The 17,661-nt window shown below is 39.1% G+C and overlaps 1 protein-coding gene across 8 annotated transcripts in view; it reads right to left on the bottom strand.

Annotated features, from left to right (window-relative positions):
- Window positions 1-17,661, bottom strand: part of CACNA2D1 (calcium voltage-gated channel auxiliary subunit alpha2delta 1) — a 428,757-nt gene that overhangs the window by 312,937 nt on the left and 98,159 nt on the right. The window lies entirely within an intron of this gene.

The following is a 17,661-nucleotide window of genomic DNA, read 5'->3' on the forward strand; positions in this document are numbered from 1 at the left end:
CCTCACATACAGAGCATTGCCCTTGCCATGTTATTCACTGGAAGAGAACGTATTTGAAAGATCCTGCATGAACTGATCCCTGAGTTCATCTGCAGGATTAAGGGTCTCTGTATTTTAGAAAAAGAATGTCCTTTTTAGAGATTTCTGTAAGCTACTTTTCCTTCTCAGTACCTTTTCCTCTCATCAGTCTATTCCTTCAATGAACACATACTTCACAGGAACTTATTTTCATGAATGCACATAACCCCATTAAGACTGGGAATCATAAATAAACATATTCCTAAGAAAACACAGAAGTCATACAAAAAAGTGCCAAGACTGAAAATTATTTAACTAGTTCTATTTCCTGTAAAATACCTACAGATACATTTGAATTAAATGCAACAACGAATTCAGTTTCTTCATTTCTCATTCACTTTAATTCAACCCCAGAAGCTCTAGCTTGAATCTCATGTTTATTCTTTCTGCATAATTCTGCAGCACTGCCTGCAGCTGGGACATATTCCACAGGAAACCCTTGGCCTCTGGCTGTGAACTTCATTTGAGAAGAGTTAAGGGACACCCTAAAGATTCTGTTCCGAGCTGGCTGGGATCACAACATCATAAAGGTCCCATTCCCATTTAGGCTCAAAACCTGTGAGTTTTGTCCTTTAAGGGTGAAATCAAATGTAAAATTTATTCATTTTTAATGTTTGGAAGAGATGACAAATTCAATTCTGTCCTCAAAGAAAAAGGGACTATTGGGGTGAGTTTACAAATTAGTCTGTGAGATACTATACGCTTTGTTTTGAAAGCTGTATTTGCTCCTGCTCCAGTCTGGCCAGCTCTCATATACCACAGACAGAAAGGTTTTTGGGTTAGGTGCAAAATAAAAGCTTCCCTGTAAACTTAGTATTTAATGATCTCGTTCTTTTTTTTTTTTTTTTTTTTTGTAAAGCAGAAGTAAATTAATTGTATTTTGTTATTAAGTTCCAAGCTACATATTCACAGTGACCTTACCTTTGCAATTCAAAACTGGGTTTGCGTCCTGACATGGAACAAAATGCTGTATCAATAATGCAAATAACAAAGTCTGCTGGGCATTAACTTACAACTGAAAGAGTAAACAAGCATTGAAGCTTAGCAAAATTGATTGACACTGCATTACCAAGAAGATCCCATTTTACTGTGGCTTTATTTTAAGTGTGAGATATCATTATCATCTGCAATGAGGTCCTAGAAATGTAGTGGTTCCAAAGTATACAGCTCATCTTTTCTGTGGAAGGTTGTCAGATCACAACTACATGTGATCATAGACCAGCACTAAAACAAGAATAACTGTTCCCATCCAACCCTTCGCGACAGCAACAAAAAAATCACAGAATTTGTCCTAATGTGCTCTCCAGAATGAGCAGCCTTGCACAGCAGCAAAATCCCTTAATGCCTGAGGAACGTGGCATACTGAGTGACTCAACTCTATTAACGGAGTTAAAAAGCATTACACAATCCACAACACAGATATCTCAGAAACAGTCAAGGACTGAAAGTTTTGTAATTAGAAGAAAAAAGGGGGGATTGTGAACAAGAAAATTCTATTCTTTGTGAAAGCACAGAGAGACGTTGTAGAATCTAAAGGGTAAGTACTGAAACGAAAAGTGGAGGATCATTTGGATGCCGGAATTAAAAAAAGGTAATACTAGTCTAGCCTGCTTTTGCAGAGACAGGGGAAGAAGGCAGGGTCTTTTTTTGCCAAGGTTGCTCTTTGGCTCAGTGATATAACCAAGAACTATAAGTGAATGACTGTGAACGAAGGAGGCCAAACAAACCATGCTTTTTTCTCTGTGAATTTCCATGTAGTTATCGAAATGCAAACTAAGTCATGCCCCTTTGAGGTATTTATTTACCTAAATATTCTGTCAAAAAACAACCACTACCAAACAAGATTTTTGCAGTGCTTTGTGCTAATAACATCTTGATCAGCAGTGGAAATGAAGCAGATGCTACCTTGAAAAATATCTCTAGTATCAATAAAAAAAGAATAAAACTGGTGTTTAAAAGCTCCTCGGAAAAAGAAGTGTGTCCATTCCTTGCTCTTCTTATTAGCTGTTGAAAGACAAGATTTAGGACTCTGCTTTCTGTCTCTCCTGACTGCTCTTCAAAACTTTGGACTTTACTTCCCTTCTCCTTGGGGATTTTGAACTTTTTCCTTCCTAAAAATCAAAAAACCAGAGTGAAGAAAAGAAACAGGGTTGTATTGTATTGCTGGGCAGGAAAGAGAGGGACTGCCAGGCTGAAAGGGAGTAATCAATGGCTTGCCATCTAATTGGAGGCTGGTAACAAGCAGAGCACATGAGGGGTCAACAGTGAGGCCAATGTTGTTCAATATCTTCATTGCCAACCTGGATGATGAGGCAGAGTACATCCCCAGCAAATTTAAAGGTGATGCTAAATTAGGCAGATTGGTCGACATGCTCTGAGCATATGACCTAGAAGGAGAGGGTGAGGTTTTTTAGTCCAGCAAAGGAGAGGCTAAGGAGTGATCTGGTAGAAGCTTACAACTGTTTGCAGTATTGGCAGACAATACAAAGGCCACAGCACAACTTGAGAAGCTCAAGTTGTACATTAGGGGGAAGAAGCTCACCAAGACAGTAGTGCAGCTCGGAATTAGGTCACTCAGAAAAGCTATTGAATCTCCATCCTTGGAGGTTTTCAGGACTTGGCTAGATAATGCCGTGGCTGATCTGGTTGTAGTGCTGGCACAGTCCCATCTGGAGCAGGAGCCTGGATTAGATGACTTCCAGAGGTCCCTTCCTACTAACATTTCTGTGACTTAAAAGTCACTGCAACATAGATGCGCTTGGCATATGGCAGAAATATTTAATCTATAAATTATTCAGCCTCAGGAAGAAGAGCCAAAAAGGTCTATATTTCAAAGCAGCATTTAGAGAAACATGTAGCATTTTCACTGTCTAACTCCTACTTGGGAGTGGCACAGAGAAAAAAGTAGGACTGATGGGGCAAGGGTACCAAAGAAGAAAAGGTTCAGACTGTGTGGGCATACAGGATGGAAATCGCTAGGACAGGACACATGGGAAAATAAGCCAGGAAAAGAAAAGGCGAAAGATAAGAAAATAAGCTAGATGGAAGATTTGGAACTGCTGATGGAGGCAGATGGAGGGAAAGCTCTGGAGGTTCCTCATGATCATGAGGACTCAGGCTAGGATAGGCTGCATAAAAGAGAACGTAGGACTTTCTATGCTGAGAAACAGGAATATAATGAGGAGGCAGTTTAAGGGGGAGAGAGAAAAAAAATAGGGACAAGCAGAGCAGAAAGGTAAGTGGCAATTATATTTGGCGGTAATTAGGCAAAAGACTTTCTACCTAAAAGAACACATTTCCCTACAGAGCCCTAAGGACAGTTCAGGATTCCCAAGTTTCACTAATCTACTGTGAGCAAGGATTTGTGTGAAGTAAAGCAGCTAACCTGGAAAGTGACAACCTGTGAGTGATTTCCAGAGGACCAACTGGTTTAAGAAACTGCCTGGCATGAAGAGAAACTTTCTATGGCAAGACCCAGATGGAAGCCGATGCTTAAAGACTGGATTTGTTTGTTCAACTTAAATGATACTATGGTCATGATCAATGACTCAATAGCTTTCAAAAAAGATCAAACCAACCAAACAAAAAAACAGAAGAAACCAACACATAATTAATGTGTCAAAAACAGATATTGGAAAACAATTTTTACACTTTGTCAGTAATGTAAATCAACAGATGCTGATGCAGAATTAAGAGCTACTACTGACTGCTAAATTACTTCTTCCTAAAATCCTAATTGATCAGTCAGAATTTCTAAGTAAGTTAATCAAAGAGAAAGAATTTATTTTGGTTATTAAAATCATTCCTGTAGGAAAGGCCACAGGTTCTAAACATCCCAACTGAATACTTTGCATATGAGACAGCCCAGCTTAACTCAGCAATAAGGATTTTTGGGTGTATATTCTACCTAAATTTGTGTATAGGACTGATTTATTTTATTATTCTAAAAGAAGGTTGACTTAATCAATATGGTAAAAAAGTAGCTTTTTACTGTGATCTTACTAAATACAAATTTTAGAATGTACACTTCAAGACAGACTAAGGTTTGCAGAAACACTGCATCACTTTTTTTCGTTACAGACCCTGAAGTCACATAGCAAGTCGACAAACTTAAGCTTCTCAAATTGCTTTTGACAGGCAAGATTTAAGTACCGTTGAGAGATTTACCACAAAATGTCCCCGAAAATGCCTCTGTTATTCTCAGAGGCACAGTGCCATGTGCTAATGTATTGTAAAGGTTTTTGACAATATGGTGCTGGAGACCTCTATTCTCTTTCATTTTTTTCATTCTCCTGCTGTGTTGAATAAAACCTACAAATTTGGCTTTTATTTTTCTTTCGGTTGGATTCATCCAGCCTCATAGGAATTCCAGAAGCAGAGCGTCATGTCTGCAACTTTGTCTTCATTGTCTTTCCTATCTCCTGTGTCCTTGAGCTGATGTTAAGAGCCTAAAATCTATAGAATCTATAGAAGAGGAAAGAGACGCAAAGGCCTGAGTTAACATCAAATGACATCTCATGTGTTCAGTGATTTTTAATTTATTTTAATTCTTTAATTCTGAAAGTTTTTTCAGAGTGTTCCACATTGCTTGGAGCAGCAGTTTGGTGCCTATTCCTCTTGTTGGACAAGAAGCTTAAGGTAGTACCAGAATTTCCAATTTGAGAATTCTTCATTAACTCCAAATTAAGGAATGTTAATTTTTTTTTGCTAATTTAAGAACTCACTTATCTTAACATTTCAGCCCCAAACACCAATAGCTGCGTATAATCAAAGCTTTACACAGAAGTTTTGAAAACCTGAGGCATGCATCTTGCAAAACAGCTGCTCTTGTGAGCTGCAGCATGCATCCAAATGAGACTCAGGACCATGTATTCCCTGTAGTTTTGGCTCCAACCCAAGAGAAAATCTACAGAAACAGATCCTAATGCTGGAGGATCAGATACGAATTCAAGCAAAAATATTCTAAGGTAATTAGATTCAAGGCTTGAATTGAGCTGACATTAGGTATGAATCTAAAAAGGCATTAACTCTTTTTCTGAATACAAATGTTTCATTGCCAATTCAAACTAATTAGCACTGCCTGGATCTCAATGCTGCCCTTCCTCTCCTTTCATCATATGCACTTCCGTTTTTTCAGGTTGATCTAACATCTTGTCAGTTTAAAAACCTTGCTAAACATTTTTTGAGAAGAGTAGGGTAGAGATTGTTTTTACTGCCCAGTCTTTTCTCCTGATATGTGCTGTGGTATATTTGTCCATAATGAACATTTTTATCACACTTCCTTCAAAATAATCATAAGTGAGGTGGGTAATATTACAAAATAAAAAGAGAAGCAAAGGCTTCTGTAGCACAAACACAGTTACATAGCACAAAGGCCTTTGTATCTGTTATTATATTTAGATTTCCATTTCTCACGCCTTCCCATGTCTGGTACAAAAGAATCAGAAACAGTGGCACCGGCAGCACATTATTATCTCTTTTTGGGTTTGCTCCAATGCAGGTTGGCAAGACAGGGAACTTTTATTATCTCACATACAGACTGTAAAGAGAACATCTGTCTTCTACACACAAAACCCATCAGTGCTCCCTGCCTGAAGAGAGAGTCTGTGAAAATTGACAACTTGTCGAACTAATCAGATTGCGTGTGATTTTGCTGCCATCTGATGTATTCTCACAAAGGGAACTTCTCGTCTGTCTCTCCAGAAGCAAAAAGTCTTTCGCCAGCATTCGTACCAGAAATGTGCAACCAATTCATCTTGGCAGTGATTCTTTTGATTTCGCTTCTCAGATTTTTATTTTTTTTTAATCCTTGTCCCTCCTGCATTTTAACAGAGTTTCTGAAAAAACACTAATCATTGGCTCTCAACTTCTCTATTTGTGCACTTGCAATTTCTGTACTGATTCATTCCTCTTTCATATTATATTCATGTATGCTTTCTGAAAGCAAAGAGAGCTGGTAAATGATTGATATATATTAATTTGTAGACAAATACTCAATCCTAAAGAGATTTTTGCCGAATGAAAGCTATGCACTTGCAGCTTGATAGTTTCTCTAACTTTCTGCATTTGTGGCAACACCAGGTTTTCAAAACTACCCTGCATCCTCCACTCACAAATTGTAAGAAATACTAAAAACATAAAATGAAGTTCCCTTTTAAATTAAAAAATTGAATATCTGCAGCTTTTTTGATTTGAGGGTGCAATTCGTAATTAGATAACAATAAATACAGAAAGACCTTCATGCAACTTTGAAAGCAGTAAGTCCCCTGAACATAAATGCTAATATTCTCTGCAATGTACGGGTCAAGTCAGGAAAGATCCATTGATTGCATTTGAACTTATCCTGATATTCATCAGCTGAAGATTTGGCTCGGTAACCATATCCCAGTAAAGTGTGATCCTGCAAACAATAACAAATCAGGTTTTAACAAAGGCACATACTCAGACACAAGCACTACATGCTGTTCTAGCCACCAAGCAGACATCTCTCAATGGCAATGCCAATTAAGCAGCAATGTAAACTTTACTGCATTAATTAAACATGAAAATTTACAAAGGACCTCCAGCAAGGGACTTGTATCTCTCAGAGCGGCTTTCTAAAAGAGTAGTAGAGAATGTAATACTTTTGGATACTTCCCAGAATGTCTCCAAGTCAACAAATCCCCTATTCATCAGAGGTATTTGGAATGCAAAGATCCCCCCCCCCCAAAGGAGGAATCGGCACAGGCTGCCTGTTGTTCAACATTTCCTTCTCAACCCTGCCGCCCTCCCGGAAAGGCTAGCGGCTAGCACAGCTGGCCACATAAGGTAAAACCACAACCCTCCCATCAGGTTCCTATCCAGATCCATCATTCCTACACGGAGCTGTATCATTATCCCAGGAAGGGGCCCTTCTGCAGAGAACCCATGGCCTGTGTGTGTTTTTTGTGCTCTCTCCAGTGACACAAGTACCATCTAGCAGGGTTTAACTCTGCCATTTTCGTTGAGAACCTGTAATTATCTTCCAAAGGCGACACTTCAGTCTGTTTAACTGATGAAAGGCCAAAGACTCTCAATGGCACAAAGTGACAAATCACAGACAGCTAGGGGAATAACTTGTCAGCGTTGATTCACATAAAGACACAGCATTTAATGACGTTTGCACAGTACTGCAGTTTAATGCCCTTCTGCGACTCAGGCTCTGTGCAAGTATTTCACTTATTTAATCAGTTCTACTCTATTCATTCCTTTAATATACAGTTAAATGTCCAAGGCAAGTCTCATTATTTTCTCATAACGCTGTAGGAACCTTTGCGGCTCTGGACCCACTGGCCTGCTGCTAGGATCAGCAGTGGGAACTGTAGATGAGAGGTGAAGCCTTTAGAGGGGAATTAATATTTATCAGCATCATCTTTATTAATAGACAATTACAATACTAATTCTAAGAGCATACAACAGTACATTCTCTGTCTTATGATGGGAAATAAAGTGCATCAGATTTATAAGTCCTTCCCTTTGAAAACAGAAATATGTTTCACAGGCTACTGAAATATAGCTACTTTCTGCAGCAGAAAATGTTCTGAACCCCACAGCCATACCATGATATACTATGATGTCATTATTTAGGGTAGAATAAGAGAAGGTAAAAGATACAATTTTTCATTCAGAACTGCAGGATTGATTTGAATAGTAAGCACAGTCCAATTTCCTAAAGTGGAATTTGTCTTAGTTGACTACATCGAGTTACTGAAGTGTCCTGGTCTTATAAAATGTGCCCTGAGATCTCCAACGACTACAAGTAAAGGCTTCATTTTTATAGCTTATCTGGAAACAAACAAACAGACAAACAAAGGCTCTTCCAGCAGTTGTCTTCTTTACTACTTTGTTCAACTATGTTATAACTATGTTATAGCTATGCTATATCTATGTCATCTATCTGGACTCCTGTAAGGCCTTTGACACTGTCCCCCACAACATACGTCTCTCTAAATTGGAGATGTATGGCTTTGACAGGTGGACTGTTCAGTGGATGAGGAATTGGTTGGATGGTTGCATCCAGAGAGTAGTCATTAACAGCTCCAATGTCCAGATGGAGACTGGTGACAAGTGGCATCCCTCAGGGGTCCACACTGGGACCAGCGCTGTTTAATATCTTCATCAGTGACACAGACAGTGGGATCGAGTGAACCCTCAGCAAGTAGTCTGTGGATGACACCAAGCTGAGTGGTGCGGCTGACATGCCTCAGGAATGGGATCTTATCCAGAGAGACCTGGACAAGCTTGAGAAGTGGGCCAATGTGATCCTCATGAGGTTCAACAAAGCCAAGTGGGGCAACCCCTGGTATCCATACAGGCTGGGGGATGAAGGGATTGAGAGCAGCCCTGCAGAGAAGGACTTGGAGGTACTGGTGGATGAAAAGCTGGACATGAGCCAACAATGTGTGTTCACAGCCCAGAAAGCCAACCATACCCTGGGCTACACCACAAGAAGCGGGGCCAGCAGGTCAAGGGAGGTGATTCTGCCCCTCTGCTCTGCTCTGGTGAGACCCCACTGCAGTGCTGCATCCAGCTCTGGGGTCCTCAGCACAAGGACATGGAGCTGTTGGAGCGAGTCCAGAGGAGGCCACAAAAATGACCAGTGGGGTGGAGCACCTCTCCTATGAAGTAAGGCTGGGAGAGTTGGGGTTGTTCAGCCTGGAGAAGAGAAGGCTCCTGGGAGACCTTACTGTGGCCTTTCAGAACTTAAAGGGGGCTTATAAAAACAATGGGGACAAACTTTTTAGCAGGACTTGTTACAATAGAACAAGGTGTAATGCTTTTAAACTAAAAGAGGGTAGATTCAGACTACTTATAAGGAAGAAATTTTTTATGATGAGGGTGGTGAATCACTGGAACAGGTTTTCCACAGAGGTGGTAGATGTCCCATGCCTGGAAACATTCAAGGTCAGGCTGGACGGGGCTCTGAGCAACCTGATCTAGTTGTAGATGTCCCTGCTCACTGCTGGGGTGTTGGACTAGATGGCCTTAAAAAGTCCCTTCCAACCCAAACTATTCTCTGAGTCTATGATTCTATTATTCTATGATAAATTGGGGTTTGCCTTAAAACTGCTGCTTCAGCAGGGACATGATATTTACACACTGGAATTCCCTCAGGTGACATCTAATCAGACTGCAAATGAGGAACAAAGCAATACAGTGGGCTTCGAAGATACATGAGCACTTGCTTAACATAGCACTATTTAAACAAGTTAGCCAAAATTGTTATGTGTTACTTTGCCAAGACCCTGACTCCAACACCTGTGGCATCAGATCTTATTTCACCCTTGATGAAGTAGGCATGATAATAACCAGTACCAGCTGCATTAAAAACCAGTACCCACCAGGCAAGGCAAGTTTCCATAGTGTTAAACAAATCAAACACGACTTTCTGGGTCTGTTAATCACCCATGTCCCCATAAACGTTCATGAGGGGTCCTAGTATGGAAAGACACTTAGACTCGCTTGCTGGCTCATCTATACTGTTCCTATAAACTCCCCCATGTGTTCACAAAGAAAAGCAGAAGAAACTAGAGTTAGTTCCTACACTTTTGAGCTGTAGTAGAGGCCCAGCAATACTTTTCTTCTCTGATTTACAGCCTGTTAGTAGAGGAGAGAGTGGATAAAGGGAGAAGGAGACAAACAGGGAAGGCAAGATTCATCTGACAAGGGGTCTATACCTGAGGCAGTCCAGAATTTATCTCATCTACAGGCAGGTATCTAAATTGGACCAAATGAATCATGCTCTAGAAAAGGCTATTTCTCTCAACTGTTTGCAAAGTTTGCGTATAAAACTAGGTCACATGCAGGCATCTGTATCATGGAAACTGGAGTTTCTTTACAAGAAAGTGTGATCAAAGAGTCCTAATCTCCCTAGGAAATGATGCTCTGCACTGGCATATATGCCCTAAATCCTGAACCCCAGCAAGGAGGGTTACTCGGGTAATCGTAAGGAAAAGACTGAAGCCCGAATCTCACTATGTGGGCATTAAATGGGCATTAAAACGGGCTATACAGAACATATTCATGTTCATATTCACTAAATATCCTTACTGTTGGGTGAAACAAATTATATCTAGTTATGAAGGTTCCACTGATTTGTGAGCAAAAGTAGTTCAGCCTGACATGTGAAGTAATGTCTTCTTTCACAAAATTCCAGAAAACCAACATTTCCAAAACCAGTTTTGTAAATACTAGAGGTAAGTTGGACATAAGCCTCACTCCAGTTTTCACTGACAACTTTTGGTAGTTTGTGTCTCCATAATATTGTTAACATATTTCTGTGATTCTATATTTTAAATTTTCTGACAGATTTTTAACTTCAGCTCTGAACCAAGCAAGACCTTTTTTTTCCCTGAACTCAGAAAAAAAGTGAATGCAAGAAACGAGCCAGAGTGATTGTGTTTCCCTACAATACGGTCTCCCTTGAGGGACCAATATGCCCACTGTTATGAAATATCAAATCACACTAACATTTATCTGTAGGAACAGAAGCCTTATAACATCAGTCCTCACTTCAGAAATCAATAAGAGACTATGGTGTTTAATATTTTATTGCTTTTTCTAGTAGTGACTTTCTCAGCTTTGAATGAGTTACTAGCTTTTAGTAAGTCACAAAATCCCGATAAGCCAAGACAGGATTTAAAGCAATATTTTAGTCCCTGTTACCACGGCCTTCATGTAAGGTGTAGTAGAGAGGAGTTTATCAAGGTCCTTCCTAGTAGATGGCAAATCAGGCTTCCAATCCTTACCAATTCTTACCTCTTCAAAATATGTTTACTGAAAGAAAGAGCTTGCTGGGTGTCTGATGTCTGTTGATAAAGGGGTCAAAAGGTAATTCATGTGCTAAAGGCTCACTCACTGTGAAAGTTAATGAGATTTACTGTTCTACCAATTAAGTACTGCCGTGCTGTTTTTTTTGTCTCTTTTCGTGACAGATTTAGGTTTTGGTCTGTATTCGGAACATAGTCAGTATATTTACTAGATTTACTGTTTAATCTTATCAAATCATGGTGAACTAAATAAAAAATCCATAACCTGCAGGGTATAAAACTGAGTTTCTTCCTCAATTTCTAACCGAGAAACACCAATACAGAGAATATCTACTCTATGCCAACAGAAAACACGTAATTTCCTGATCCTTCCATCCTCCACCCTGAAGACTACATCAGTCAAGTCAATCAGCATGTTATGTGCCCACTTGACTTTCTGATGTGCAAAACAGTTTATAAGGGTGCCGGTTTGTCGATACCAGATTTTCAGCTGTTCACTCTTGCCATTCACACTTTCTGTTCTGCAGTCTTCACAAATCCCTTCGTTGCTAATCTACAGGTAAACCATCACCAAGTCCTCTCTTCCACGCCACAACAGAAATTACTTTGTAGTCTGTTCTCACCCATCTCAAGCCCATCTTGCTAAGATGTATGGACTTGAGTCTGCTTTCTTTCCAAGCTTAAGATCCCAAACCTAATCATCAAATCTTTATACCTGTAATGCAAAGTTAGTAAAAAATCATTTAGTGATCAATTATAAAAGACAGAACATGAGGATCAAGAGAACTAGGAGCATGGACAAAATAATCAATTTCTACTGTGTTTTATTCTTTCACCTTTTTGTATCGATCCTGCCTGTTCCAAGTCCCATCTTGCTCTCCCTGCACACTAACTGTTGCTTCTACTTGAACCCACTTCTGCAGTTTACCTCCTTGTGTTGTGTCTTTGTTTTCAGTCCATGTTTCTGGCTCCTCTTTTGTGTATCTTCTCTCCCTTTATGGCAGTTTGTGGACCCCTGAGACAAATTTTAATTATATTTAAACTGACATTGATATATAAAACCACTGTTGTGTAAGGATCAGGTGTTCTGTCATCCTGCCACGGGATTCTCTATTTACTAAGCTCCAATGTTAACAAAATAAATCTCTTGGGTGACTTTTACCTTTGTAAAAAAGACTACGGGTTAAATTCCTCTATAGAACAAAAGGACACAGCATGATATTTTTCTGTAATTTCTTTAATTAGCATCTTACTGTTGTTTCAATTATCTGAATGCATTTCATCCTTTTAATGATAAAGCTGCTCCTTGACTCCCAGGAACAGAAGGTAAACAAATTACCTGAAGGTCTCTGGTGTTGCTGTAACGGCCTGTTTTTTCCCAGAACCCAGATCTTTGCTTCAATTAAGCAACACTCAGAGTTTCAACTTTTATATAAGATTGTGAAAAGTAAACATGAATTGCTGCAGTGATAACAACCTTGATTTTCTGTTAATCATTTAGCAGCTTGTGGTATTAAGGGCTTTCAGAAACCACAGAAATAACTTGATGTCATTTTCACAGGAGTGAAAAGTATTGTTCCTCCTCCACAATACATCATTTTATAAGCTCATATGAGACACAGAAAAAAGATAACCCATGTCTGCATTTAGGGGAAGATGACATTTCTCCTCTCTGTTCCTTAAAATAAAGAGAAACATCCAAATGACAATATTAACGTCATTTATTTTTCCCTATATCCACTCTGTAAAGTTATTTTGAGCAATCTGAAAAATACAAATGGTGTAGGACAGGAATACAGTCCTCAGGCTGGAGAATATCTATTTGTGTGTTATCAGAGCCACTGGAGGGGAAAAAAAACAAACAAACAAACAAACAAAAAAAAAACAGAGAAGAAAAAGGAAGAAAAACAGAGAGAAAAACAACGGGAAAAAAAATTGGCTACAAATATTTGCTTTGCTCTGGTGTTGAACATGGAGAACAATCCTACCTCCGCTCCCTCCAAACAGGAAGGATGGCATGATGTCCCTTAGGCTAATTTGGGGCAGTCTGACCAATCTACAGGTGTCACAGCACAGCACAGCACGTCCAGCTGGCCGGGAAGCACAGGGAGATAGCAATCACAGCCTGGCTAACATGGAGAACGACACAAACATAAAAATGTCAGCTAATTTACAACTCATTTGCTACTTATTAAGCCTGTCCTTTACACACTGCTTTTTTCCTTTTTCACTAAAATACCGCCTTCATCGGAGGACACTTACAGTTAGCATGGATACATTTTTTTGGCTTCCAGAACATGGCCTCAAGAGCAACTCCACAGGGTCTGACGCGCAAATCAACTAGTGTATGGCAGAGCAGCCTTCTCTGATTTCCTTCATCTCTGCCATAGCTAGATGGCCCACGGCACATTTAAAGGGCTTGATTTGCTCTTAGCTAAGTTCCTATCATGCAGGCAGATCCAGACAATTTAATATTTTTTTTCTCTCAAATATGATGTAGTTGTTGCTGTGGTTGCCCTGTGGATGTTTTCATCCCTTCCAATTCAAATTGCTGAACCCCTGCTGAATGCTCCTTGCTTGTGTTTATGAGCTCATTTTTGTTGTCTGGTGGTCTGTTGCCTTTTCAGACCAAAATATCTGTTCAATATGTTTCCCTGCACTGCCCACATGGTGAAACAAGTTAATGTCAGAGAGGGATTGGAAATCAAAATCCTCAGCAGGAGCTAACCCTGCCTCTCAAATGATAACACACGCCACAGGTAGTACCAGGTCTACAATACATCCAGTGGCTCCATCCACTTAATTAACATGCAATTGCAAATTGCTGCAGATTGTTAGTATTTCTGATATGGGAATAAACTCTTCATGCTTACTGGGAGGTAGCTTGGGTCAGATTTCCAAAATTTGTGATTCTGAAGATAAACGTCTGGTGAGGGCATCAGGGGCCTAATTTTCTTCTGTGCTTTAAAAATCCCATTCTGTAACTTCTTCCATATCTAACTAGTCCATCTTTTGGCCCTTCTTTTCAGCCTCTGCAGGTGAACCCTCTTACATGAAAATTCCCTGAAAACGATGTACAGGGGATTTTAGAATAAAACCCTATTCTATGAAATCTGCCTCCCCATTCTCCATCATTCTTCAACACTTTAGCAGCTTACAGGGAAGATAACCAGATTTAAGCTGCCTTTTTCAGTCTCCTAAATTCACCTCAGATGGTTGATTTAATATAAAAAATACAAAAAAACCTCCCAGGAGGTCCAAAGGTCTCATCGTAAAAGTGTCGTGAGACAGACCTACACATTAGTAGCACATTCAAGTTGAGCCAACAACAGATGAAAACCTGATCAATTGTAATTGGCACCATCTTTATTAGTCAACAAGGAGGGACATGAGAGAGTACTTCCTTTGGTTCTGCCAGCGACAAAATTGATATCCAACGGACAGGATTTTACAGCTCTGATTCTCAACTCATAGGGGAAAATATAATTCTGGAAAACCTACTGAGCCTGGGGAGATTACATAGATATAAATGATGCCCACTACCTATCAAGATACTAATGAAAACTACTACTGTGTTTTGCAGGTCAGACAGAAGCCTGCTGTTTCTATCTGTTCCATTTTTAAATATTTGTCAATTTGGAAAATCCATCAAATACATGAAAGAATTAGTATTTATACTTGAACACATCGGAGCTTGAGCTTGTCAAAGAGAGTAAAGGTTTGTACATGGTGCAAAAAGGTTGCAGGTCACTGCTGGCATTAAAAAAATAATCCCTAAGTTAGATGAGCAAGAAGGAGCTAAATTGTAAAGAAATTTAAAAGGATCACATTTTTCTCTGCTGCAGAAGAGGAAATAGCAGTGAAGGGACTGGAAGAGAGTGAAATGAATCCTCCACTCCACTCTGACAGTGCCTATTTTCCAGCAGACAAAGAGGAAGCCAACGTTCCTAGCTTAGACTAGACAACTTTTATATACATATATATAAAGCTTAATTTAAGCAAAAGGAATCAAACACCATGTTTTTGTTTCATTTTGTGCTCAACATTTAATAGATAGTATAAACAAAGTGACCTCAAAGATTGCTTATGGGGAATGCTATAAAAATGAACCTGTAACTGCTATGTCTTGTGTCAAGGATTTATATTTTTTTGTATGCAGCTCTAAAATGTATTGCAGAGGCAATATATATATAACACACAGTTCATTTGGACTCCATGACATAGCAATGGTTCAGCGGGAGCAGAAGTACTGAGACAGCTGGCATATCAGTTCTCATTTTGAAAACCTGTGAAAAATTGAAAATTATCTGTAATGTTCCTGTCTTTGCCAGGTTATCCGAGTCCCCTACCTTTAATATGCTGTGGGCTGCGTTGAAATATTTCCTCACAAAACTGCTTGTGGGGCTGAGAAAGCAGCTACAGACAGTCTCTAAGCAATTGCCAAGCCCTTGCCTATGGAATTTATTTGCTGATCACAAATGTTTCCCGGTGGCTTTTACTGTAGTGCTCCATTTTTATCGTAGCCATTACAGCTGCAGATAAAAAAATTGCATGGAAAAATATCAGAGCCTAGACTTTTATTCCATTATTATGAAGAGTAGATATTGCAACGATTCTCACTGCAGATCAAAAAATAAACATTAACTTCAATACTTTTAAAACTTTGTATATCCTTTTCAGACCATGTATTACTGTTAGCTGGATTAGTATTAATGTTTTTAATTCATAACATAGGAGACTTTTGCAGATGCAGAAATCCCTCTAGTATATGTTGATATAAACATCACTCCATCCAAACACCCTGCTCACAGGAACCAAATGAAAACTTGGTTCCACCAACATTTATCACCTTCCTCACTTGCTTGCCTGATCCTTACTCAAGCACATCAAAAATACACGAGAAACCACTGCTGAGATTAGATGCAACTTGAGAAGATGGAAGTTTACTCTGATGTGGTAAGAGACCTTCTAATTATGCAGCTATTTACTATCATTAATTTAATTTTATATAACGGAATGGAATTCTGTAGTTTCCAAGCTGACAAATGGTTGACAGTAAAGAAGCAATTAGCAGTATAATGTTTGTGTGAACATACTGAGTATCAGAGAGTATAAAAACAAGTGTAAAATAGTCTTTTCTAGGCACTGAGGCAACTGTGAAAATACATTCTGTTGAGTAGTAGCATGCAAGTAGGAACAATGTCCAAGTCACTGCACAAGAGTGACTCGACACATGGAGATCTCAATGGAACTGCAGGAAAAAAAGCCCCCCTGCTGAACTGAACATAGCTCACAGCTAAATAATAAATCAGAGCATGTAGTCAAGCATCCTGCAAAAGCACATCTCGTTCCCACATCTCCGTCACTTCATGACCTTCCTACAAACTCTAGTCCATGGCCAATAGCTGGCACAGCTGTAGTTGCAGCTGAGACCTCAATGAAGATGTCTTAATAGAAGTATTTCATTTAAACAGCATAACCAATAATTTTACTAATAATTTGTGAGATTGTCCAGAGTGTAAGTACTGAGGGAAAAAAGAAGAAAAAACAAGCACAGTATTGCGTTGTGATGTGGCTAAGAGCAGAGAAGCACAAAGTTGATGAGCCTTTTATAGCAACTTATGCAAGCCTCCAAAGCTCAAACATTCTAAAGAACATGGGTTTTTAAAATATATATATATATTTGTATATATAAATGCAATTCTGAACCACTAGTTCTGTTCAGGTCCGGACAATCTAACAAGACTAAAGTAGCACTAGTTTGATCCCATGTAAACTCCTTCAATATCATTGTAGAGAGCCTGACTGCCGCAAGGCCATGTGTTGTACCCCCGTCCCTCCCTTAGCCTGCGAGTGGAATTTTGTAATAACAGGAAAGGAAATTTTGAATAGCACTAATATTTATATACAAAACATCCTCATCTGCTTTCAAGATCACTGAGTTGGAAAATACCAAATAGTTAACACTAAGACCAATGGGGTCTCCTACATGAAAAGTCTTCATAGTAGCTTAACCTAAATTTCCTAACTGTAGCTAAACAAGGTGAATATGCATAAAGTACTCCTAAGCAGTAAATACTCCGACTGCAGGCAGACATATACGATTAGAAATATTGTGCCCATTTAACATAATATTTCAGGGAGAAACTAGTGGAAGTTCTAAGTCTAGGATAAACCAGACAACGTATCATTTCTTTGCACCACATGAATATAATTCTATTCAATGCTTCCATTGTGTTTATTATTATACTCACTATTACAATATTTTTACATATTTTTTAAATTCCAAGTCATACTATAGACTTTGATTCAAGATAAAAAATGTCAGTAATACTATTACATGCTTAATACTAAATCCATGCACAAAATCAGGAACATAGCCTGCAGCCATAAGCTTTGCTTACAATACAGCAACGATTATCTCTGCAAATATGTATCTTATGTGTATCTACTGCATATACAGAAAGCCCTTTTATGAAATATTAGAACAGTTAAAAGCATAACATGCTTCATTAAAAGGTTAAAACCATGAAATCAAAATGGTAAAGTACCTTACAAGAGTACCTATGCCCCACGCTCCCTGCTACAATGGCACATGATTTTAGCCATGCTACACCACGGTTTGTAACAGTATTTTTTCCCCATTTTCATCTTCTGTAGTCACCTCTTTAGCATATTCTTAGTAAATGCAAAGACTGGCTGTAGCAAGCATTGGCTTTAGAAAATGGTCACCTAAAAATAAGATGCATATTGAAAATTGAGAGCTGAGGTCGTAATACACAGGGTACAGAGAAAA

The sequence above is a fragment of the Phalacrocorax aristotelis genome, chromosome 1 (assembly GCF_949628215.1).
Source record: "Phalacrocorax aristotelis chromosome 1, bGulAri2.1, whole genome shotgun sequence".
NCBI lineage: Eukaryota > Metazoa > Chordata > Aves > Suliformes > Phalacrocoracidae > Phalacrocorax > Phalacrocorax aristotelis.